The following is a 27,685-nucleotide window of genomic DNA, read 5'->3' on the forward strand; positions in this document are numbered from 1 at the left end:
TAAATTCTGCTGTACAGACAACAATTTTTTCTAAGTACAAAACAGTTCATATTATTAAACAGCCACAGGCCCGGTTATATGCACATCAGTAAGGGCCCCTTCACACCACAGTGCGAATTTGGTCGATTTGCACATGAAGTGTGCATGAAGCAGGAATCGTGTGCAAACGTGTAAAATTGCAGCTGCCTCATACACCTGTGCTGTAACTATTTGGCACACCAGTGGTGAAACACAGATGTGCGCTGTGAGAGCTCATCGAACCCTCTCGCAGCAGGTGTCTGCCAAATTCAGGTGACACACATGAACATCTAACACGCTAGTGTGGCAGTTAGAAAATGTTGTGCCGATTTGCACTATTAACAGTCAGCAGACAACCACCTGTCATGCTGGCAGTGAAATTTTCTCTAAGTGCCCCCCGAGTGTGGCTTTGGTCTGCCAGCTTAACTGACAAGAGGTGTGGCCGCCGACAGAAGCGGCTGTGGAGATCTGTCATCTGGACATCCCAGCTGGACAACACGTACTGTGTTTGGATGGACATGGACTAACAACTGCCCACTGTGAGGCGTGTGTCTGATTGCTGTCATCACATGGACATAAATAAAATATATATCACTGTGGCGATGGCTGCCACAGTGATATATACAGATAATATAGCGTCAAATGACAAAAATTTAGCATGTAAGGGCATCTTTATTCAGATTTGCAATTCATGATGTTTTGTATAGGAGTTATATTGTTGCCTGTGGTCTTTTGGTGTCAATTTTCTGGGGAACTTGTAAAATAAAATAAAATAAATAAAACAATCAAAAAACAGCTTTGTGAAAAAAAAATGGGGGTAGGGCCAGCCCTTGGAGAGGGTCTCGCCCGGGGTTAATTCAGTGTAAAACTGCCACTGTGTGGTGTGGTGGACGTGCCAACACAGCAGCACATACTCCCAGACATTGATGTGATTCCTATGTCACCATAGTTCCTGGAAAAAATGTGTCTCTCCTTGTGCCATATTTGAAGCAGCCAGAGAAGAAACCGCCTCACATTTATGAGTAAGCTTTAGAGCAGTTGAGCATTATTCTCACTGTAGCTGATGTTTATTAAAACGCACAGAAAAAAATATTGCACACATTTTCAAACACATGCCTAAAATCAAAATCTTCCAGCTGACAGACCCATACACCCAGATGACCAAGTACAAATGTCAGGTGCAGCCCTTCTTTGCTGATATAGTTTTGGCTCTCTTCCATTATGTTCCTGTCTAAGGTGCCATGCAGCGGCATAAAAAAGAAGTCAGCACAGTATTTTAAAAGTTGTGGCAGATTGCAATCAATTTTATTTATTTATATTTTTGGTGCAGACCCATGAAACTGCAAGATATTGTTGCTGGACAACAGATGGACACACACACAAGTTGTAATCATCCCTCCTCACTTCACTAGTAAAGGAGATTAAATGTCAAATTTACAATATGAAATTGGATCATTTTATGGCCATAAATTGGCATTATGCCCACCTTGTTAAACAGCTGCATTATGAGGACACATCATTGTTATCTACGTGTTTATCATGCCAAATATGGAGGAAAGCCACTCATTTTGTTTTCTGCGCTGTTATGTGTCTATTAAATTAACATTGTGCTACCTATTGCAGTTTTGAAATAGCAGGCATCAGGACGGGGTTTGGTGCAAAAGCATGAAGGAAATCAGCTAAGATCTAGCGACAGATAAGTTGATTATTTCACACATAACTGCTGTCAGTATTCTTGGTGTTGTGGAATTTTCATGATGATGTCAGCAGAGAAATGAGACCAGCAAGCAAGGACCACCAGGAATTGAAATGCGATGCAGAGAGAAAGATTTAATTGTAGTTTAAGCACATTAAATATATCTGGAAAGACTCCCAACGACATGCAAGCAAACATAAAGCACAATCTTCTGATCTTCGCAACCCCCAGAGCCGTCTTAAGGACCCCTGCCTTAGTAAAACAAATCCATAATACAGACATGATCTTCAGGTTGTGTCCAAAACAATCAGATGTTTTGTTGTGGGCTCGGAGAAACGCATCCTGCTCTATCAACATATGCCAGCAGGCGATGGATGACCTTGACCCACTATGCAGACATGGGGAAACAACAATTTTTCACTGACACTTGGGGCTGTAGGTGTGAGTGAGAGTGCAAATGTGCTTCGACCCTGCAATAGACTGGTGGCTTGTCCAATAGAATGCCTTAATTGAGAGAGTGGCGTCAACTCAAAAGGTGGCGCCACTTTGGTTCCAACTGCACTGAACTACTGAATGAACGTTTTAATGTTTTCAACATTTTTTTTTTTTTAACATTTAACCACATACAGCAACACATTCAGGTACAAGTGCTATCAAAATAAATATAAAAATAGTTAAGCTGTCAAATTTACATAGATTTACAATTTATGATGATTTATTTAATGACTTTAAAGCCTGATTTATGCAGCTGCTGCTCTGTAACTCCGTGTCATGCAATGAGGTGTGTGACAGTTTTAAAGATCTTCGTCACTGGATTATACTTTATTATGGACTAATGTGACCCTCAACAAGCTTTTCTTTCTACTGTCATCACCCCCAAATCAAAGGTAAGCTGAACATTTTCCTCTTTATCAACTTTGTGCTGTAATGTGCAGACTTTTCTGATACATTTTTAATCAGTGTGCGCTATAAAATGGTTATGATGTTAGAACGAAGGAGTGAAGGCAGAAAAGTGTCAAATCACAGCCATTTGAGTCTGATTTATCAGGTGCACGTCCAGGGTGCAACTCCGAGTCTGAGCATGATTTCAAAAAAACAAAAAATGGTCAGTGCTTTTAATCACAGAAATGACTCTGGTCCACTTTCTTCAAATCGGCGAGTGTCAGAGCTGAACTTTAATTTGTACCCTCTGCCATCCAGACTGCTTAGGGGTTTTAATGGAAATACATTTGGATCGGACAGGGACATTTTACCCGATGTATGCGATATATATGTAACGGATTAGTTACAGTCAGGAGGAGCCAAACATCTACAGGGAATCCTGAATCGGGACGTGCGCCTCATTTAATGACCAGGTCACAATTTCTTCCAAAAATTTTTTTCTGCCAAATTATTTGATCCATTATCAAAATGTAATCAGCGTGTGCACTGCAAAAAAAAACATTATAATATGATGGCAGGACGAAAGCAGTGAAAGCAGCAAGCCTTTTGCTGTGTTGTTGATCTACACAGGTGCACACCAGGGTGGCGGCCTCGAGTCGGAGCCAGTTTTAAAAAATTAAACGGTCGGACTTTTAACAACAGAAATGACTCCGGCCCCACATGCACAGGGGTTTAGGGAAATACACTGCGATGGATGGGACATTTTAGCCGATGTAGTGAAAAATCCTCTATACAAAATCCGTTATATACAGTGTTTATTACATGGAAAACAATACAAAACGTGGACTTTTTGTCCGGTGACTGTGAATATCTGGTTTATACGATGATGGCTTAGATGAGTTTTACTGTACATGGGAATGAACACTAAATTACCTTGGCTTCAATCCACATGACTGACTTTATTTTTCCTTCTGTTCGGATCTGAGGAATCGTACATCTTGAAGCCCTTGCTGTGTCTATTTGTGCCTCCAAATGCACAACAACGTGACATTTTCAGCAATTAAATAAATAGCTGGATTTACATTCAGACCCATTAACAGCGAACACTGTTTTGAACCTAAGATGGCACCAGGAGTCACGTTTTCAACTCATCATGTCGTCACTCTCTCAATTAAGGCACACTATTGTCCAGCGCCTCCCCCCACGACCACTAACAGGAATAAGCTGTTTCAGAAAACAGATGGATGGACACTGTGAGTGAATGTAATGGTTTAAAAGCCTGTGTAACATCTTCTCTTCATGCCTGATGGTTTAAAATGTGTACGTGGCCTCACTGTGCTCTCGAAGCACTTTTGATCTATTAAATTGATTGGAACTGATTCATAACATCTAATGCAGCAGATTTTTCCAAGATCTAATGAATATGCAGCAATATTTTTTCCCACCGTTATCACAAATAGATAAACACGTGGAGCATTTTTGGCTCTTTGGAACAAGATAACACTGCATCACTTAATGCCAAAGAGAAAAGATCTGCAGCGGACGGATCCGGATTTTGATGACAAAACACAGAGACTGAGTCTGTGCACGTCGATCACGACGCAATAAATGATCAAGTTGCTGCTCTTTGACCGTCTAAGGTCGTGCACTCACATGGTGTTCGTTGTGCATGCGTGTACAGTAAACGCACACTCTTACTGCACACACACTGCTTGTTTTCAGTTGCAGTTCAGCCCTCTGACAATATTGAACCATCTGTAGGCAGAGTGACTGGTCAGTTTGACTTTGGAGAAATGTGCAGTACGCGCATATAAATCCCACGCAGGGTGCTTTTCCTTTGATCGATGCACAAAGGCTTATGAGAGCCAGAGTAGTGCTGGCACCTGTGAGGCGCATTAACTTTGAATTGACAGACTTTACTCTGACTTGCTTCTCCAGCCAAGGCAGGCGGCTGAGCCTCAGAGACCTTCCGTATTTCTCTTTGAAAAGCTCATGTTTGACACACAGTCTCTTAAATAAGCTGATGTGACATTCAAGAATCAAACAGACAACTCGGTTGTAGCACTGCTATAAGTCAAGGCCCCTTCACACATACCACGAAGTCGGGCGAAAGAAGCAGAAACCAGCTGAAAAAGAGCGCCAAAAAAAAAAAAACACGAATTTGTGAGCCGCTAAAATTCCACCTACTGTCGGGAGGGGCACACAGTCGGACAGGGGTGAACGATACTGCGGCAACAGTTTGGCCGATCATGAATCTGTTCTTACTGTAAAAATAAATAAGTAAATAAATAAAAATCACAAAAAAAAAAAAAAAATACCGACCGCAATTTCTAATATTTAATTTCTGTTATAAAAAACGGAAAATACAAGTATCATCTTCCTGTTCCTCTGTACATGACTCATGGTCATGGACGAAAACAAGGTAATGAACTAACATGAATGAAGCTGTGCGCTCATGTCATGTCCACATCAACCGGCTCCGCGTGTCCAGCTGTCCAGCGAGTGGCACGCCAAAGGACACCATGTCATGTGGACCATAGCTCACATGGTGGACGTGACATTCAGATCACCAGCTGAGTGTTCATATGATCAGAAGGATATTTTCACATGGGACAGCCTTGCTAGTGATGTGCACACCAACGCGGTTGCTGCTGACCGTGTTGCAAAGATGATATGTTTTTTTATGTATTTCCATGTGAGGGGAGCATGCTGATGCATGCGCCTCACGGTGGAGTGTTGTGAGGTGATATCCTGCATGGCACGATATGTGTTCTCCAGCTGTGACTTGTGAGTACACAGTGCTCAACAGCTGCTCCTGCTGTGGACACGCCTACCTCTGTGGACCAACTCGGCTCACAGAAAAAAGTCTCACTCTCTGTTCCTTTGTTCTGTGATGATTTATTTTATGTATTTGTTATGAAAATATGTATGTAGTTATTGTTGTATTTATTTATGTGTCCTACTTCTCTCTGATCTCTGTGTTTTTAATTTAACACGTGTGCAGACTCACTGTCAGTCGCTGACCAGCGATCAGCTGAAACGCCCCGTGCATCCACTGCACTATGAGCAAAGCGTTCACACATGAATGAGTTCACGCCTTTCTCCTTATCGTATATATGTTTTATTTATTTTCCACTATGCCTGTAATTTGAAATACAATTTACGTGGTGGAAGTGGCATTAGCCTGGCCAGCCAGCTGACAACAAAGTTCACACTGTGCCGTGCGTGCTCAGATGTTGCTGGCCAGATGTGCGCTGTGCTGGACAGCGATCGCACTCCAGCCACCTCAGTCACACCTGACAATGTTGGATCGTGGGTGTGGGGGGAGGGGGGGCACACTTGCTTGCCATTTGTGTTGCTTGGTAATGGCATACTCGTGGGGCACTTAGAAAATGTGGGGCCATTCGCACAGCCAGCTCGAATGTGGTCGCCTGCACTCTACTCTCACGCCGGCTGCGCGAATAGCCCCAGTGGTGTTGGATATTCGTGGGTGCCACCTGGACTTTGGCTGACTCTGGCCAAGAGTGGGTTGAATGGCCATTTGTCCAGGATTCGCTGACATTTGGCTGCTGCTGGTGTGAAAGCTGCCTGGATGCGCGCCATTCGGCCACGGTTCATCATGGCTGATGATTTGAGCAGCTCCTCGGCCGCAGCACGATATGTCTGACCTGCGTTCGACACACGATCAGATGACAGTACAACCTCATCTTGCCCGTCATTCAAATAGGTTTCTGCTGCTAGCAGCACGCGAATGTAGAGAACATGTGTCTATGGAAGCCGATGTCCGGGAGTATGTCCAGGCCTGCACCACCTGTGCCAGGGGCAAAGCCGACCACCACAAGGCCCAAGGCCTCCTCCAGCCTCTGCCCGTGCCTCATCACCCCTGGTCTCACATCGGCCTGGACTTTGTCACGGGCCTCACGCCGTTCCCAGGGCATGACTCCATCCTCATGATAGGTGGCCGGTTCTCCAAGGCGGCCCACTTCGTGGCCCTCCCGAAGCTCCCGACGGCCCAGGAGACTGCAGACCTCCTGTGTTTGGGGTACAGCCCCCATGTTCCCGCTAGTGGAGGGAGAGGTCGGGGTGCCCTCGGTCCAGGCCCATCTGAGGAGGTGCCGTCGGGTGTGGCGTACCGCCCGCTCTGCCCTGCTCAAAGCCCGGACAAGGGCCAAGAACCATGCAGACCGCCGGCGTGCCCCGGCCCCTACGTATCAGCCTGGGCAGGAGGTTTGGCTTTCCACGAAAGACATTCCCCTGCAAGTGGAATCCCCGAAGTTAAAGGACAGATACATAGGACCTTTCACCATAACCAAAATCCTCAGTCCAGCCGCAGTGAAGCTGAAGCTGCCAGCTTCACTGCAGATACATCCGGTTTTCCATGTGTCACGTATCAAGCCTCACCACGTTTCACCCCTCTGTACCCCCGGACCGGCGCCGCCTCCTGCCCGGATCATCGACAGGGAGCCGGCTTGGACTGTGCGCCGGTTCCTGGACGTCCGTCGGAAGGGCCGGGGGTTCCAGTATTTGGTGGACTGGGAGGGGTATGGACCCGAAGAACGCTCCTGGGTGAAGAGGAGCTTCATCCTGGACCCGCCCCTCCTGGCCGACTTCTACCGGCGGCACCCGGACAAGCCTGGTCGGGCACCAGGAGGCACCGTTGAGGGGGGGGTCCTGTTGTGTGGGCCGCTGAAGAGGAGGGTACTGCTGGCCCACCACCACCAGATGGCGCCCTGCTTGAAGTGCGGGCTTCAAGCATGAGAGGGCATCATAGCAACCGGGAGTGACAGCTGTCACTCATCATCAGCACCAGCTGTCACTCATCCACATCACCACCACCATAAAGGCCGGACTGCAACTCCACCTCCCCGCCGAGAAATCAGCTACCTTGGAGGTAATTTTCTCTACTGAACAAAACCTTGTGTAATAGTCTGAACTTCTTTTGCAGCCTTTTTCCTGTGGTGATTGCCTTATCTGTGGGATTGGCGTTTGTGGCTTCGCTTCACACCCCACAGGTGTGCGCGCGCACACACACACACACACACACAGGTGATAACAATACCCCTTTATCATCAATTTGCTGATGTGCAGGGTAACAACACAACCCTACAGTGCATCCAGAAAGTATTTAAATTTTTCCACATTTTCTTATGTTGCAGCCTTATTCCAAAATGGATGACATTAAATTTTTTCCCCTCATAATTCTGCACACAATACCCCATAATGACGATGTGAATAAGTTTTTATTTTTTTATTTTTGCAAATTTATTGAAAATGATAATAAAAAACCCCTATGAAATCACATGTACATAAGTATTCACAGGCATTGCAATGAAGTTCAAAATTGAGCTCAAGTGCATTCTGTTTCCAATGATCACCCTTGAAATGTTTCTACACCTTAACTGGAGTCCACCTGAGGTAAATTCAGTTGATTGGACATGATTTTGAAAGGCACACACCTGTCTACATATAAATTCCCACACTAACAGAACTCTAGCGTTCCTGTGGAGAGAGAAGAGAACCTTCCAGAAGGATAGCCATCTCTGCAGCAATCCATCATTCAGGCCTGTATGGTAGAGTGGCCAGATGAAGCCACGCCTCAGTAAAAGGCACATGGCAGACCACCTGGAGCTTGCCAAAAGGCACCTGCAGGACTCTAAGACCATGAAAAACAAAATTGTCTGGTCTGATGAGACAAAGATTGAACTCTTTGATGTGAATGCCAGGCATCATGTTTGGAGGAACCCAGGCACCATCCCTACAGTGAACCATGGTGGTGGCAACATCATGCTGTAAGGGATATTTTTCAGTGGCAGGAACTGGGAGACTAGTCAGGATTGAGGGAAAGATGAATACAGCAATGTACAACAACATCCTGGATGAAAACCTGGTCCAAAGCACTCTAGACCTCAGACTGGGGTGACGGTTCATCTTTCAGCAGGATAATGACCCTAAGGACACAGCTAAGATATCAAAGGAGTGGCTTCAGGACAACTCTGTGAATGTCCTTGAGTGGCCCAGCCAGAGCTCAGACCTGAATCCGATTGAATATTGCTGGACAGATCTGAAAAGGGCTGTGCAGCGATGCTCCCCATCCAACCTGATGGAGCTTGAGAGGTGCTGTAATCAATCAATCAATTCAATCAATTTTATTTATATAGCGCCAAATCACAACAAACAGTTGCCCTATAGCAGCATAACTAAGGGATGGTTCAGGGTCACCTGATCCAGCCCTAACTATAAGCTTTAGCAAAAAGGAAAGTTTTAAGCCTAATCTTAAAAGTAGAGAGGGTGTCTGTCTCCCTGATCCGAATTGGAAGCTGGTTCCACAGGAGAGGAGCCTGAAAGCTGAAGGCTCTGCCTCCCATTCTACTCTTACAAACCCTAGGAAATACAAGTAAGCCTGCAGTCTGGGAGCGAAGCGCTCTATTGGGGTGATATGGTACTATGAGGTCCCTAAGATAAGATGGGACCTGATTATTCAAAACCTTAAAAGTAAGAAGAAGAACTTTAAATTCTATTCTAGAATTAACAGGAAGCCAATGAAGAGAGGCCAATATGGGTGAGATATGCTCTCTCCTTCTACTCCCCGTCAGTACTCTAGCTGCAGCATTTTGAATTAACTGAAGGCTTTTCAGGGAACTTTTAGGACAACCTGATAATAATGAATTACAATAGTCCAGCCTAGAGGAAATAAATGCATGAATTAGTTTTTCAGCATCACTCTGAGACAAGACCTTTCTAATTTTAGAGATATTGCATAAATGCAAAAAAGCAGCCTTACATATTTGTTTAATATGCGCTTTGAATGACATATCCTGATCAAAAATGACTCCAAGATTTCTCACAGTATTACTAGAGGTCAGGGTAATGCCATCCAGAGTAAGGATCTGGTTAGACACCATGTTTCTAAGATTTGTGAGGCCAAGTACAATAACTTCAGTTTATCTGAGTTTAAAAGCAGGAAATTAGAGGTCATCCATGTCCTTATGTCTGTAAGACAATCCTGCAGTTTAGCTAATTGGTGTGTGTCCTCTGGCTTCATGGATAGATAAAGCTGGGTATCAGCTGCGTAACAATGAAAATTTAAGCAATGCCGTCTAATAATACTGCCTAAGGGAAGCATGTATAAAGTGAATAAAATTGGTCCTAGCACAGAACCTTGTGGAACTCCATAATTAACCTTAGTCTGTGAAGAAGATTCCCCATTTACATGAACAAATTGTAATCTATTAGATAAATATGATTCAAACCGCCGCAGCGCAGTGCCTTTAATACCTATGGCATGCTCTAATCTCTGTAATAAAATTTTATGGTCAACAGTATCAAAAGCAGCACTGAGGTCTAACAGAACAAGCACAGAGATGAGTCCACTGTCTGAGGCCATAAGAAGATCATTTGTAACCTTCACTAATGCTGTTTCTGTACTATGATGAATTCTAAAACCTGACTGAAACTCTTCAAATAGACCATTCCTCTGCAGATGATCAGTTAGCTGTTTTACAACTACCCTTTCAAGAATTTTTGAGAGAAAAGGAAGGTTGGAGATTGGCCTATAATTAGCTAAGATAGCTGGGTCAAGTGATGGCTTTTTAAGTAATGGTTTAATTACTGCCACCTTAAAAACTTGTGGTACATAGCCAACTAACAAAGATAGATTGATCATATTTAAGATCGAAGCATTAAATAATGGTAGGGCTTCCTTGAGCAGCCTGGTAGGAAATGGGGTCTAATAAACATGTTGATGGTTTGGATGAAGTAACTAATGAAAATAACTCAGACAGAACAATCGGAGAGAAAGAGTCTAACCAAATACCGGCATCACTGAAAGCAGCCAAAGATAACGATACGTCTTTGGGATGGTTATGAGTAATTTTTCTCTAATAGTTAAAATTTTATTAGCAAAGAAAGTCATGAAGTCATTACTAGTTAAAGTTAAAGGAATACTCGGCTCAATAGAGCTCGGACTCTTTGTCAGCCTGGCTACAGTGCTGAAAGAAACCTGGGGTTGTTCTTATTTTCTTCAATTAGTGATGAGAAGTAAGATGTCCTAGCTTTACGGAGGGCTTTTTTATAGAGCAACAGACTTCTTTTTCCAGGCTAAGTGAAGATCTTCTAAATTAGTGAGACGCCATTTCCTCTCCAACTTACGGGTTATCTGCTTTAAGCTGCGGTTTGTGAGTTATACCATGGAGTCAGGCACTTCTGATTTAAAGCTCTCTTTTTCAGAGGAGCTACAGCATCCAAAGTTGTCTTCAATGAGGATGTAAAACTATTGACGAGATACTCTATCTCACTTACAGAGTTTAGGTAGCTACTCTGCACTGTGTTGGTATATGGCATTAGAGAACATAAAGAAGGAATCATATCCTTAAATCTAGTTACAGCGCTTTCTGAAAAACTTCTAGTGTAATGAAACTTATTCCCCACTGCTGGGTAGTCCATCACAGTAAAGTAAAATGTTATTAAGAAATGATCAGACAGAAGGGAGTTTTCAGGGAATACTGTTAAGTTTTCAATTTCCATACCATAAGTCAGAACAAGATCTAAGATATGATTAAAGTGGTGGGTGGACTCATTTACATTTTGAGCAAAGCCAATTGAGTCTAATAATAGATTAAATGCAGTGTTGAGGCTGTCATTCTCAGCATCTGTGTGGATGTTAAAATCGCCCACTATAATGATCTTATCTGAGCTAAGCACTAAGTCAGACAAAAGTTCTGAAAATTCACAGAGAAACTCACAGTAACAACCAGGAGGATGATAGATAACAACAAATAAAACTGGTTTTTGGGACTTCTAATTTGGAGGGACAAGACTAAGAGTCAAGCTTTCAAATGAATTAAAGCTCTGTCTGGGTTTTTGATTAATTAATAAGCTGGAATGGAAGATTGCTGCTAATCCTCCACCTCGGCCCGTGCTACGAGCGTTCTGGCAGTTAGTGTGACTCGGGGGTGTTGACTCATTTAAACTAACATATTCATCCTGCTGTAACCAGGTTTCTGTAAGGCAGAATAAATCAATATGTTGATCAATTATTATATCATTTACCAACAGGGACTTAGAAGAGAGAGACCTAATGTTTAATAGACCACATTTAACTGTTTTAGTCTGTGGTGCAGTTGAAGGTGCTATATTATTTTTTCTTTTTGAATTTTTATGCTTCAATAGATTTCTGCTGGTTATTGCTGGTCTGGGAGCAGGCACCGTCTCTACGGGGATGGGGTAATGAGGGGATGGCAGGGGGAGAGAAGCGGCAGAGAGGTGTGTAAGACTACAACTCTGCTCTGGTCCCAACCCTGGATAGTCACGGTTTGGAGGATTTAAGAAAATTGGCCAGATTTCTAGAAATGAGAGCTGCTCCATCCAAAGTGGGATGGATGCCGTCTCTCCTAACAAGACCAGGTTTTCCCCAGAAGCTTTGCCAATTATCTATGAAGCCCACCTCATTTTTTGGACACCACTCAGACAGCCAGCAATTCAAGGAGAACATGCGGCTAAACATGTCACTCCCGGTCCGTTTGGGGAGGGGCCCAGAGAAAACTACAGAGTCCGACATTGTTTTTGCAAAGTTACACACCGATTCAATGTTAATTTTAGTGACCTCTGATTGGCGGAACCGGGTGTCATTACTGCCGACGTGAATTACAATCTTACCAAATTTACGCTTAGCCTTAGCCAGCAGTTTCAAATTTCCTTCAATGTCGCCTGCTCTGGCCCCCGGAAGACAATTGACTATGGTTGCTGGTGTCGCTAACTTCACATTTCTCAAAACAGAGTCGCCAATAACCAGAGTTTGATCCTCGGCGGGTGTGTCGCCGAGTGGGGAAAAATGGTTAGAAATGTGAACGGGTTGGCGATGTACACGGGGCTTCTGTTTAGGGCTATGCTTCTTCCTCACAGTCACCCAGTCGGCCTGCTTTCCCAGCTGCTCGGGATCTGCCAGAGGGAAACTAACGGTGGCTAAGCTACCTTGGTCCGCACCGACTACAGGGGCCTGGCTAGCTGTAGAATTTTCCACGGTGCGGAGCCGAGTCTCCAATTCGCCCAGCCTGGCCTCCAAAGCTACGAATAAGCTACACTTATTACAAGTACCATTACTGCTAAAGGAGGCCGAGGAATAACTAAACATTTCACACCCAGAGCAGAAAAGTGCGGGAGAGACAGGAGAAGCCGCCATGCTATACCGGCTAAGAGCTAGTAGCTGCGCTAAGCTAGCGGATTCTTAAAAACACACAAAGTGAATAATGTGTAAATAATTTAGAGGTGATTCAGCAGAGGGAGTGCTTTAGTTAAGGCACGTGAAGATTACACTGTGAAACAAATCGTTATCTAGGTAACTAGATCAATCTAACTGCGCAGATTAAACAGCTAACAGATACAGCAAAACACCGCTGTGCTCCGGAACAGGAAGTGATACAATACCGCAGTGAGAGCCAACCACCAGTAGAGGCAAGCAAGAGCCAAAAAAAGCCTGTAAAGAGGAATGGGTAAAACTGCCCAAAGATAGGTGCAACAAACCTGTGGCATCATATTCAAGAAGACTTAAGGCTGTAATTGCCACCAAAGATGCATCAACAAAGTATTGAAAAAAGGGTGTGAATACTTATGTACACGTGATTCCTTAGTTTTTTTTTTTTTATTTGAATAAATTTAGAAAAATTAAAAAAAGCTTTTCATGTCATTATGGGGTCTTGTGAGCAGATTTGAGGGGACAAAAAAATAAATTTACTCCATTTTGGAATAAGGCTGTGAAAAAATATGGAAAAAGTGAACCATTGTGAAAATGTTTTGGATGTACTCCATGCTTAATGGAACCCCACATGCTCTTGACCTTCACACAAAACGATTGAGGTTTGTTGATCTTGTCAGGTAATTCAGAATTCCACCTACATGTGTGTGCACTCAAAGTTCTTCCCAATTGGGTTTCATTTTAATTTACTGACCTTTACGCTAATGACTATGATGTTTGCTAAAAGAAAACCATTAAGTATAACTCTGAGATGGAACTTAATCCACACACCAAGTTTGATAGAAATCAGCCAAAGAACCTGGGAGGAGTTGGCCACCAAACCGACAAACAATCATGACATTGACCTAAACCCACAAAGACTGCTCTTTGGTAAACTTGACCTCAAATGTGGAATTTTGGGACCCATCAACATGCCAAGTTTGGGTCAAATAGTAGTGGGGAAAAAAAATAGACATTTTACCTCGACTGAAACTAAGCCTTTTAGGGTAATTCCAGGGGCTGACCTTCAGACAGACCGACACTTAAATTATAGTAAGGCGTCAGATATCTCTGAAGTCTGATATGTTCTTGTTGAGCAAGTGGATTCAGCATCTTCAGCTACATGTTGGAACATCTTGAGAAACACTCAGGCTGAGTTAATTGAACATGGCCGAAAAAAGAATGAGAGAGGTGAAAGTGGACAGAGACGTGCAGGCACAAATTGACTAAAAGAGTGAAGGAAGGAAGGAAGCAAGAAGGGACATGGAGAGCAAGTGCTTAAGGGAAAGCACAGAGAGGTAGTAAATAATTGAGGGTCCCTCCCTGTGAGAGCTCTCTGACTGACCTAGTATGATACTTTTCTTGCTTCCTTCTGACTACACAGCTCCCAGAAATCAGTGAAATGTTACCTACACAAACACTTGTTCCCTGGATGCTTGGATCAATAGATACTGATTGCCATCCTTGCTTGGGTGTTAAAGTCGTTACAGCTGTTGTTTCCATTGATTACTGGATTACTCTGTGTCCTGCTCACAGCTGATTTTCAGTATCGAGGTTTTGCTGTCCTTTAGCCTCTCTGTGTCTCTTATCCTTTACTTGTTAAGCAAGAGGAACCTCAGACAACATACTTTGGATCCGGCAAAAGATTACTAAAAAGGTGACCGAAATGTAGAAGAATAGGCAAAGACTTCTTACAGACTATGTCCTCCCACATTGCAAGCCTTTCTAAAGTAAATTTAAGGATTTTATAGTTATTTTATTTGTTAAATTTTTATTAACACACAAAACTGCTTTATGCCACCATGAATTTAGGATAGACTCACTCTTCAGTAACTTTCTATTCTGTCTATCTCTTCACTGGAACTACAGTGAGGGGTTATTTCAATGGGATATGTAGCAAGGATTCCCAAGACATCTTTATAGAACCAAAAGTTGGCTTCATTTTTAACAAAACACTTGACAATGCTAAGGCCAGATTGCAAAGCTGAATGACTGTATCTCACTCAGCTTGGTGCCAGGGACCAAGAGTCTTCCATTTGATGTTTCAACTTCTTCCATAATGCCCCTGGCAACCACCTGTGCTTCCCAGAATGCACCGCTGTGCAAGCAGAGTTCCACTGTCTCTCAGCGCATGTAAACAATGGCAAAGCAAGGATGTGGATTCCATTAATTTAGCAAGTTCATGGGCGATGATGATGATTATACGTTCTCCCAAGTTGAGAGGGTTATCTAGAGGAGGTGTAGCACCTGTGATGGACTTCTGCTGTGCCCCGATGTTGTCAATGTCCATACTTCACAAGATATGTTTATACTGTGAGTGCTGAGCTCCTGACAATGGAACTCTGCTGAAACCAACCTCTCGTGTGAGTCACGGACCGCTAGACGGCGTGAGATTCACAACTGCAAAACACTGAATCCCCTTTTTCACAAAGCATTTGAAGACAGCTCAAACATTTCCTGGCTGAATTTATGAAACCTCAGGACAAAAGGAAATCAAAAGAGCTGCTGCATCAGCTTCAGGCATGGCATCTTGTGATCAGTCCAGCATCCCGTTGTCTGCAGATGAGAATCCTGTGCAATGCACTCTGCACCTCGGACAGAGAGAAAAAGAGCAGAATCAGTCAGCTGGAAAAACCATACCTAAGGTATAATTCATCACTATTAAATTGGAAAGCAGAGAAAATACTAAGGTGATCGCCGGCTGCTAGCCCTAAGCTTCACTAACAGACCCAGAATTTAGATAAAGTTGAGGCTAAGACCTGTTCCGTTGCTAAATAGGAAACAAAGGATTAAGCGTTGGACTTGAGACCACAAGATCCTTGGTTCAAATCCCAGCCTGGCAGCAAATCACTAGGGTCCCTTGGGCAAAGTCCTTAATCCCCTAGTTGCTCCCGGTGTGTAGTGAGCACCTTGTATGGCAGCACCCTGACATCGGGGTGAATGTGAGGCATTATTGTAAAGTGCTTTGAACATCTGATGCAGATGGAAAAGCGCTATATTAATGCAGTCCACTTACCATTTACCATTTGCCATTGAGTGGGCAAAAGAAACACCGGGGTGCAGAAGAAAGAAAGACATTGAGAGATAATGAAGAAGTTAACAAGAGGCAACAGCTTAATTTGGCAACTACTGAGGAAGAAGATGGGTTGATTTGATTGACAATATCAGGAGGTCGAGGAAAATGGATGGACAATGTTAAATGAATTCTAGAATGGTGTACACTGTAAGGCTAAAAGGCTGGTGCCAAATAGAACATGCAAACTAATTAGTTCAAATTTGTACGAGTGGGAGGCAATATGTTCTCCCGCAGAATAAGACTAAGAAATAAACTCTTCAAGTTATGAAACTTGCTAACAGACAGATTTCCCTGGATTCAGTGAGACAAAGAACTTGAGTGGAGAGTTCAGTCTTCGGAGGGCAGAGGGCTTTATCTTGTGATTGATTCTAAGGTAGGCAGAAGGTTACCGGATCCAGTGCTTCTGCATATTCCCTGCTGACATCACATATCTGCAGTGCTATTTACACTTCAGAAGATAAAGCCTTCTGATGATTTGCCAGAAAATGGTGATTTTTTTTTTTCATTTTCTATCAAAAATATCTTGTTGGAAAATAAAAACTTGGATATTTCCAACTGTAACATATCACAGTAAAAGCACATATTGAATACCCAATTAAATACATAAAATTTTTCATAAGATTTATTGCAGAGGTTCTATATCACCGTTATCATTATTATGTAATATCATGGTAGTAGTAAATTTTTATGTTCATACAGCAGTGGACTGGACATGCAACACCGACATCAGGCAAAGACGCAGAGAGATTAACTTAGAAGTTGAACCAGTATAGTTTCCAACAGCTCCATGACATGTTGTCCACGGAGGCTTTACAGTGATGTGGGTTTATTTCCACCAAATCACATGAGCTATGTTAATAATGAAATATTGTGTTCCTACGTATCATCAGCTTAAATTTCTGGGAATGTGCATGTATCCTGTGGCTAAGGCAAAGCTACACTGAAAGTGGGAAAATAACAACCAATAAACAATTTCTTGGGTCCTTTCCTATTTTGTCATCATTATTGTCATTTATAATCGGTGGAGTGGTGGGGGCATCAGATGTCCATTTTTTGGGCTTTTTTTTGTATGCATGCACACACACATATACGAGGTCTGTTAGAAAAGTATCCGACCTTTTATTTTTTGCAAAAACCATATGGACTTGAATCACGTGTGATTGTATCAGCCAAGCTTGAATCTTCATGCGCATGCGTGAGTTTTTTCACGCCTGTCGGTTGCGTCATTCGCCTGTGAGCAGGCTTTGTGTGAGGTGTGGTCCACCCCTCCCGTCAGATTTTTATTGCGAATAAATGTCTGAACGATTTGGAGCTTTGCTGCATCAAATTTTTCCAGAAACTGTGAGAGACCTCCAGGTGGTAACCATTCGGAAAATTCAGATGGCTTTCAGAGACGATTTTATGGGATTACACAGATTAAGGAGTGCTCCAGCCGGTTTAAAGACCGCCCACAGCATCTGAGAGCGCAGCGCACTCCGAGCGCCAATCGACAGGCTGACACCCCGCTGAAACAACCAGATCATTTCCAACGTGAAGGCTTTGTTGATCCGGGACGTCGTCTGACTTCCACAAAAATGGCAGAAGACATGGACATCAAGACTTTTTCGGCACATTCCACTGTTACAGGAGTTTTTTTCATGGAAAGAGAAGCGGAGGGATGCGCCACAGAGCCGCTCATGGCGCGGGACAAAAGCACCTCCGTGTTGGTCTCACAGGACGGCGTTGAGATGGCTTTCAGATGGCTTTCGGTGGCTTTTCAGTCGTGTGACTCTCCGAGAAATTGTGCATGAGCTGGACATGCCAGAACATGTCCTGTGAGGCTTCATGACGGCGTTGCTTTGCGCCATGCGGCTCCACCGTGACGCGCGGAATTCCTGCGCTCCTCTTTCCATGACAAAAACTCCTGTAACAGTGAAATGTGCCGTTCATTTCCACACTGGACGCTGTGTTGATCCGGGACGTCATCTGACTTCCACAGGAATTGCAGAAGACGTGGACATCTGCACTTTTTCGGCACATTGAGACAGACGTGCGGAGGAATTCCGCGCTTCGCGGTGGAGCCGCATGGCGCAAAGCAACGCCGTGATGAAGCCTCACAGGACATGTTCTGGCATGTCCAGCTCATGCACAATTTCTCGGATAGTCACACGACTGAAAAGCCACCGAAAGCCATCTGAAAGCCATCCTGTGAGACCAACACGACGGTGCTTTTGTCCCGCGCCATGAGCGGCTCCGTGGCGCATCCCTCCGCTTCTCTTTCCATGAAAAAAACTCCTGTAACAGTGGAATGTGCCGAAAAAGTCTTGATGTCCACGTCTTCTGACATTTTTGTGGAAGTCAGACAACGTCCCGGATCAACAAAGCCTTCACGTTGGAAATGATCTGGTTGTTTCAGCAGGGTGTTAGCCTGTCAATCGGCGCTCGGAGTGCGCCACGCTCTCAGCCGCTGTGGGCGGTCTTTAAACCGTCTGAAGCACTCCTTAATCTGTGTAATCCCCATAAAATCGTCCCTGAAAGCCATCTGAATTTTCCGAATGGTGTCCACCTGGAGGTCTCTCACAGTTTCTGGAAAAAATTGATGCAGCAAAGCTCCAAATCGTTCAGACATTTATTTGCAATAAAAATCCGACGAGAGAGGTCGACCACTGCTCACACAAAGCCTGCTCACAGGCGAATGACGCAACCGACAGGCGTGAAAAAATTCACGCATGCGCACGAAGATCAAGCTTGGCTGATGCAATCACACGTGATTCAAATCCATATGGTTTTTGAAAAAAAATAAAAAGGATGGATACTTTTCTAACAGACCTCGTACATATGGTTAAAATGCACATTTAGTTATTTGTGAAGTGGGAAAGTGTACGTTCATGTACATCACCATACAGTGAAGTAAACAAGACGGATTATAGGCATTGGCCAATTTAAATCTGTTGTCCTTGGTTGATGTTCCACAGTGTGTTTTTGGTTGTGGGAGAAAACCACAGTGTCCGGAGGAATCCCATACAAACACGGCGAGAACATGCAAACTCCACACAGAAAGGCCGGGAAGTGATCCCACAACGTTCTTACTGTGAGGCATCAATGCTAACCACGAAGCCACTGTGAATAAATTGAACCCCAAAATGCAGACAACCACACACTCACTCATCTTCAACTCCTTACTCCAATTAAGGGTCACAGGTGAGCTGGAGCCTACCTCAGCAGTCATAGGGTGCATGCCAGTCTGTTGCAGGGCCACATATAGACAAACACAATCACACCCGCATGCACACTTACGGGCAATTTCAAGTTTCCAATCCACCTAACCTGCATGTCTTTCGATGTGGGAGGAGGCCAAGCACCCGGAGGGGATCCACATAACCACGGGGAGAACATACAAACTCCACACAGAAAGGCCACATGTGAGAATTGATCCCATGACTTCTTGCTGTAAGGCAACAGTGCTAACCACTAAGCTACCACTGAAGAAGTGAAATAAGTAACATCCAAAAACTAGGGGTCTGTCCAAACAGTCCACAGTGTACCACAGGCTTGTGCAGAACAGGTAGTGAGGCTGGATGTGGCCAGTAAAGGAGGTGCATCAATGAACTAGCCAGGAGTGGAAGAATGAGAAGGTCTTTTAAACTGCACTGGCATAGATGATTGATTGCAGGTGTGAAAAGCAAGTAGGCCAGCCATACTCAGCCTAAGACTCACAAGTCAAACAGGAAATGTCAAATCCTCATACAGAATATGTTATTCGAATTTGATCATAAGCTTGTGGAACTTTTTCTGTACATGCCTCACATTTTAAAATGTGGGTGTGCCACCATTATGCTCTCTGAACACTGTTGAACTAGTTTAGCTTGAGTTAACATGAGCCAGGTTTAGAAAAACTCAAATGAAGGAGTGGAGTCTCAAACAGTTTTATCAGAACAAGATGGGGCATTTTGGTTATAGGCCAAATGATGCATTGTAATGTGTTCACATGTTAAGGTGATACACCATAGCTACCAAATGTGATCTGGTTGAGCATTAAAAATAAACGTGGCTGACACATTATAATAAAATTAGCGAAGCACTTGGTTGTCTGTGAAAACAACTTGTTTAGTTTTTCTGTTGGGGCAAGGTCATTAGTGGCAAAGGTAAAAATTTAGGTTTTTCACTTTGATTTGCACAACTTGGCAAGATCAAATTTGACAGATGTCAATCAATGGGGTCATGTTCATGCTTTCCTGTCTATTTGTTGGCATACTACTCCCAGGATGGAATTTCTTTCCAGCGTAGTTTGGAGGAAGCACAGCACACACTTTGGTTGATTACAGAACTGCCTTGGCAAGGTCTGCCAGAGGTCAGTTATTTGAGTAAAGGTCAACGTTATTGGTGTCAAATGTCAGACTGATGTAGCCCTTACTGTCTTCATGCCCACAGATAGTATTACCATCACTAATAAAAAAATTACATTATTGTCATTATATTTGGGGAATAACCCTGTTGTATCTGATGATTTCTGAATGTTCATGCTGGTTATATCATTGCAAATTGACCTTTATGGGCAACGCATTAGTGGAGCTGGTAAAGAGGATATTTGCGACAGTATAACAGCATGAACACCCCCAAATAATCAAAAACAAGGGGCTTATTCCCATTCTAATCCAATTTCATCGTTTGCACAGTTTATTTTTCTGAAGGTAATTCGGTTGGCGAGGCTTACCATGCGGCAGCGTCGCTCCAACAATGGTCAGGGTGCGGAGTAATCCATCAAATGTGAAAATCCATCAAATGTGAAACGGTAATTCTGTGTCAAAACCCAAATCAGTACTTTCATATGACAGTTTAAATTCACCCATTTGGGCGGGGTCGTCAGTACGTGACTTTCTCTCGCTCTCAGCTAACAGCTAGCAGTGCATACGGCCGGTGTTCTATCGAATTTTGCATCTTGTTGCATAAATCGACAGTTCCGCGTCCCGACAATATTGCACATGCATGCGCATGCACAGTTGCGCGGAGGGCTGGCCTGTCAACAGGAATGACATCTCGTCAGAACACCAGTCAGGGCATGGAGTAATACATCCAAATGTGAAATGGTCAAATAGTTTGCCACTGTTTCCCCAATATTATAAGGTCTGAAATCTGACACAATTAACCAATCAGATTTGGGGGGAAAATGTAATTGGATTAGAATATGATGTTGAGGTAAGTCCTGTGCTCGCACTGAGGCTTTGCAGCAAACACTGTAATCCTCTCTGCCAAAAACAATATGCACACTTCATTACTCTGCCTCTACAAATATGTAAGCAAACATCTTAACACAATATCTGAGAATGATTTATGGTGCAAAAGCAACAGCAATTAATCCACTGTTTAAACTTGTTTGAACATAGTGGAGCAGAAAGCTGCAAAGGCATGAATAATGAGCACAGGGAAAGCTGTACCGTAACATTACTAAATGAGTCAACACTGCAAGACAAAAAAAAAAAAAAACACATTCCATTCTCTGCTTTTTAAAGACACAAAACACAAAGGGTTTGACTGGGATTCCTGTCAAAATTGTTTATTTCTTTTTTTTTTTTTACCAGCAGTTTTCGACATCACTGGTATTGATAGAGAAGATGCTTGGAGCAAAATGACAATCTGAGCTTCACTCGCAGATTTGACAATGACGGCAGTGGTGGGAAAGCACTATTTTCCCATCAGCAGCACACGTTAGATTAAAAAAAAACCCCACTAACATAGCACTCGGCAGAGCTTTCTCCTGCTCCATCATTCCTCTCAGTCTGCCTGGCAGGGTCAGACTGTAGCAGGCTGTACCATAGCATCAGCCACAAAGAGAAAAACTGAAACCCTCACAGGGAGACATGCATCCACAAGTAAGGCACGCTCAGAAATATCCTCTTACGTGGAACTTAAATTATATTTGTTCACTGGGGAGAGAATCGGTGATAAGCAATTAATATGTGGGTGAAGCATTTCTATTCTGCTCGAAGGGAACGTTAAATCCAAGCACCCATTACAGTTAGAAATAATACACCGTAAAACCTGATAACCTATTTTAAACCAAATAGTAAAATGAAACTGAGCTTTAAAATCATTTAAATAAGTCAAAGAAAATTCTTCTCCAATCAACATTTTATAACTTTTACAACAGATCTTCTTCAGTCAGGGGATGAATAGATTAACATTTATAAGTCACTAAATATGTCTTATTAAGAAATACAAACACTATGGTAGTATGTGTATTGTGTGGTGAATCTGTTTGGAGTAGGTAGTTCTATAAAACTAAAAGACTGCACAAGAAGGAGATGAGTGAGGGAAGCCATCAAGATATTTGAGCCTCAATTTAATCCATTGTCTTGTATAAAAATCTTTATCTCTTCCACTCCACCATGAAGTTGTACAATGCCGTTTCTCAAAACACAACCACAGGACCCCACACCTCCTTCAAAATCAAATCAAATCAAATCAATTTTATTTATATAGCGCCAAATCACAACAACAGTTGCCCCAAGGCGCTTTATATTGCAAGGCAAAAGCCATACAATAATTACAGAAAAACCCCAACGGTCAAAACGACCCCCTGTGAGCAAGCACTTGGCAACAGTGGGAAGGAAAAACTCCCTTTTAACAGGAAGAAACCTCCAGCAGAACCAGGCTCAGGGAGGGGAAGTCTTCTGCTGCGACTGGTTGGGGCTGAGGGGAGAGAATCAGGAAAAAGACATGCTGTGGAAGAGAGCAGAGATCAGTCAATAATGATTAAATGCAGAGTGGTACATTCAGAGCAAAAAGAGAAAGAAACACTCAGTGCATCATGGGAACCCTCCAGCAGTCTAAGTCTACAGCAGCATAACTAAGGGATGGTTCAGGGTCACCTGATCCAGCCCTAGCTCCTCTCCTCTTTAGGAGAGGAGCCTGAAAGCTGAAGGCTCTGCCTCCCATTCTACTCTTACAAACCCTAGGAACTACAAGTAAGCCTGCAGTCTGAAAGCGAAGCACTCTATTGGGGTGATATGGTACTAAGAGGTCCCTAAGATAAGATGGGACCTGATTATTCAAAACCTTATAAGTAAGAAGAAGAATTTTAAATTCTATTCTAGAATTAACAGGAAGCCAATGAAGAGAGGCCAATATGGGTGAGATATGCTCTCTCCTTCTAGTCCCCGTCAGTACTCTAGCTGCAGCATTTTGAATTAACTGAAGGCTTTTCAGGGAACTTTTAGGACAACCTGAAAATAATGAATTACAGTAGTCCAGCCTAGAGGAAATAAATGCATGAATTTGTTTTTCAGCATCACTCTGAGACAAGACCTTTCTAATTTTAGAGATATTGCGCACATGTAAAAAAGCAGTCCTACATATTTGCTTAATATGCACATTGAAGGACATATCCTGATTAAAAATGACTCCGAGATTTCTCACAGTATTACTAGAGGTCAGGGTAATGCCATCCAGCGTAAGGATCTGGTTAGACACCATGTTTCTAAGATTTGTGGGGCCAAGTACGATAACTTCAGTTTTATCTGAATTTAAAAGCAGGAAATTAGAGGTCATCCATGTCTTTATGTCTGTAAGACATTCCTGCAGTTGAACTAATTGATGTGTGTCCTCTGGCTTCATGGATAGATAAAGCTGGGTATCATCTGCGTAACAATGAAAATTTAAGCAATGCTTTCTAATAATACTGCCTAAGAGAAGCATGTATAAAGTGAATAAAATTGGTCCTAGCACAGAACCATGTGGAACTCCATAATTAACCTTAGTCTGTGAAGAAGACTCCCCATTTACATGAACAAATTGTAGTCTATTAGATAAATAGGATTCAAACCACCACAGCGCAGTGCCTTTAATACCTATGGCATGCTCTAATCTCTGTAATAAAATTTTATGGTCAACAGTATCGAAAGCAGCACTGAGGTCTAACAGGACAAGCACAGAGATGAGTCCACTGTCTGAGGCCATAAGAAGATCATTTGTAACCTTCACTAATGCTGTTTCTGTACTATGATGAATTCTGAAACCTGACTGAAACTCTTCAAATAAACCATTCCTCTGCAGATGATCAGTTAGCTGTTTTACAACTACCCTTTCAAGAATTTTTGAGAGAAAAGGAAGGTGTTGTGTGGGCCGCTGAAGAGGAGGTACTGCTGGTCCACCACCACCAGAGGGCGCCCTGCCTGGAGTGCGGGCTCCAGGCACCAGAGGGCGCCGCCGCCCCACAGGAGCAGCCTCGGTAACAGCTGTCACCCATCACCTGAGACAGCTGACGGCAATCATCACTGGGGTATATCAGCAGGACGGCATCTCCACCTCATCGCCGAGATATCGTTTCTACCGGAGAGGTAACTTATCGAAGCATACAGAGTACATATTCTTGACTGAGCTAGTTTATTGGATTACTGTTCCAACGAGAGGTGGAGGTACCTTTCCTGCCGTTCGGAGTTCTGGGTGCAAACGCGCCCCCATCTAACTGTTCTTTTTCCCTCGCCAGCAGTACCAGGTCCGACACGCGGAGGCAGTGGCCACCTGGGAGTTCGGGACTTGGCGGCTCCAGTATTCCCGGGGTCCTGTGGCGGAGGAAGCCGTGTGGTTCCGGTCTTACCTTGGAGAGGCGTCTCCTATCTTCGAGCCTGCCCACACGACACTTTTGTGTATTGACTGTTGTCCATTTCTGTAATTGGTTGTATTCGTTGTGCACATTCACAACAGTAAAGCGTTGTTATTTTGACTTACTCCATTGTCCGTTCATTTGCGCCCCCTGTTGTGGGTCCGTGTTCCTACACTTTCCCAACAGAAGGTTGGAGATTGGCCTATAATTGGCTAAGATAGCTGGGTCAAGTGATGGCTTTTTAAGTAATGGTTTAATTACTGCCACCTTAAAAGCCTGTGGTACATAGCCAATTAATAAAGATAGATTAATCATATTTAAGATTGAAGCATTAATTAATTAATGGTAGGGCTTCCTTGAGCAGCCTGGTAGGAATGGGGTCTAATAGACATGTTGATGGTTTGGAGGAAGTGACTAATGAAAATAACTCAGACAGAACAATCAGAGAGAAAGAGTCTAACCAAATACCAGCATTACTGAAAGCAGCCAAAGATAACAATATGTCTTTGGGATGGTTATGAGTAATTTTTTCTCTAATAGTTAAAATTTTATTAGCAAAGAAAGTCATGAAGTCATTACTAGTTAAAGTTAAAGGAATACTCAGCTCAATAGAGCTCTGTCTCTTTGTCAGCCTGGCTACAGTGCTGAAAAGAAACCTGGGGTTGTTCTTATTTTCTTCAATTAGTGATGAGTAGTAAGATGTCCTAGCTTTACAGAGGGCTTTTTTATAGAGCAACAGACTGTTTTTCCAGGCTAAGTGAAGAGCATCTAAATTCAGAGTTGTGTGGGTGTTCCAGTGAGAACAGCCTACTCCAGATAGATTTATCACACAGTATCATCTTGTTTGTATGTCTTAATTATTGAGGTAAATACAAACATACATACATTTTCTATACCTGCTTACTCAAATTAAGGGTCACGGGGGGGTGGAGCCTATCCCAGCAGTCATAGGGCATTAGGCGGGGTACACCCTGGACAGGACACCAGTCTGTCACAGAGTATTGAGGTAAATACAATCCAAAATACAGTATATTCTGTGACCTAGAGATGTTGATGTATCCATCTCCTGACATGCCTAAAGAAAATTTGCTGTAAAAGTGCTGATTTGTATTGACAATTCTTAGTATGTCCAATTACGTATGGCCTCTGAAAAGTGGTGTGTGTGTGTGTGTGTGTGTGTGTGTGTGTGTGTGTGTGTGTGTGTGTGTGTGTGTGTGTGTGTGTGTGTGTGTGTGTGTGTGTGTGTGTGTGTGTGTGTGTGTGTGTGTGTGTGTGTGTGTGTGTGTCTTCATCTCTACAACAGAGCCTTTGTGGTCTCACAATGGCAGCAGGAGTCCAGATAAACATTTCTGTGACATGTCATGGAAGGGCAAAACAAGCAACGCAAAGACAGAATTATGGGACTTTAATTTAACCTTTTTTTTTAACCAGGTTAGTCCCATTGAAATTGAGATCTCTTTTGCAAGGAAGACCTGGACAAATCGAAAGCTTGCAGAGCACTTAACCTGCATGTCTTTAAATGTGAGTGGAAGCCAGAACACCCGGAGCAAACGCATGCAAACACGAGGAGAACATGGTTGGAATCGATCGATGGCCTTCTTGCTGTGAGGCAACAGTGCTAACCACTAATCCACCGTGCAAAATATGAAACCCCAACGATATTTCCATATTAAAGTTAGATATAAAGTGATTTTACATGATATCAACCCTTTAAATAAGTAAGTCCCTTTGGCTTCTGCTATGTTTCACTCTGGGTTGCTACAGCTGATCTGAGGTGGATCTGCATGTTGACTAGGCACAAGTTTTATGCTGGATGCCTCTTCTGGTGCAAGTCCACATTACATAGAAAATTGAGCAGGGGAGGTGATGAACCGGGAACCTTCCAAACTGGAAATAAGTGCACTTAACCACCAATATAAAATTTACGTATCATTTGCTTTTCTATTTTTATCCAAAATATGAGATTGCAAAGACGTTGCATCCATCCGTCTGTCTGTGCTCAGCATAACTCTGTTCTTATTACTGTCAGGGTCTTCAAATTCACAGGGAACATTCTTGGGACACAGACCTTGGACAAGTTCAAAGATGGCTAAGCTTGACCTATTTTAAGAGGTCAAAGGTCACATTCTGTTTCGTATATTTATGCACCTACAGCCAAGGGTATTTTAGCAGTGGGTTATATTTTTAATTTACTTTTTCAAACCAGTAAAATTGTTGTAATAATGCTTGTTTGCCCTCAATAAGGTTAAGATCCGAGTATAATTAAGATGGTTATGTGTAATAAAAAAGATGTACATTGATTCAGTTGAGCCACTTTAATAGTTAAAGTCATGAAGTAAGTTGTCTTCACAGTCCAGGCTTTTTTTTATATGCACAGAGCTGCAGGCCTCGACAAGACGTTGAGGAGCGGTATAGACGGAGTAGACTCACAGAGACGGGATAAATGTATGAAATATTAAACTGAAAAAAAATCTATTTTAGAAGAAAGTGGTGGTTTTAACTTTATTATTGATGTTTGTACGTGAGTAGCGGTTGTATGTATGTGAAGAAATAGTGTGATTGAATTTTTTTAGTGAGTATTCACAGTGTTAAAGATAAAATGAATGAAGAATAAAACACTGACATTTGGTAGGAAAATAATCAGTATTAAAGATAAAATGAATGAAGAATAAAACACTGACATTTGGTAGGAAAATCATCCAATCCAGCAATATTTCCATTTTTTTTTTCCAGACGAAGGAAGGAGAGCGATGAGAAAGCAAGAAAAGACAGAAGCAGAGACAAAAAGGAGAGCTGCATTTGATTGAGCTCTTTTCCCCACAGAGAGCACCAGCGTACAGAAATGTTTGGCTGCACTTTTTGACACTGTTTTATTATTCCACACAGATGCTGCGCCGGCTCTTCTTTGGCAGAGGTTTTGTGCATTGAGCCTTCATGTGAGAACACTGATCCAGTTCCTTCTCTCCTTGCTTTCTTTTTTTTCCTTTCCTTTCTGCATCCTGGACCCAGGGTTCACATAAACTGGATTAAAACTACAGACAGGAACCAAGGTGAGATGCTGAGTAACGGTAACATAATAGAAAAACAGGCAGCAGGGAGGAAAAAGACAGAGAGAAGAAACCAGTGGTTGTTCTAGATTGGGGTTTGATTTGGCTGCTACACCCTCCGCCACCCCCTTCTTGAATAATTTCAGCCAGCCCCACG

At 43.0% G+C, this 27,685-nt stretch overlaps 1 long non-coding RNA gene across 1 annotated transcript; it reads left to right on the forward strand.

The window, feature by feature from the left end:
• Window positions 1-26,300, forward strand: LOC117527945. The gene is made up of 4 exons (XR_004565640.1): window positions 1-11; window positions 15,435-15,444; window positions 19,959-19,964; window positions 26,201-26,300. It is a non-coding gene; the product is annotated as an uncharacterized LOC117527945 (long non-coding RNA).
• The last annotated feature ends 1,385 nt before the right edge of the window (window positions 26,301-27,685 follow it).

The sequence above is a fragment of the Thalassophryne amazonica genome, chromosome 16 (assembly GCF_902500255.1).
Source record: "Thalassophryne amazonica chromosome 16, fThaAma1.1, whole genome shotgun sequence".
In the NCBI taxonomy this organism is placed as follows: domain Eukaryota; kingdom Metazoa; phylum Chordata; class Actinopteri; order Batrachoidiformes; family Batrachoididae; genus Thalassophryne; species Thalassophryne amazonica.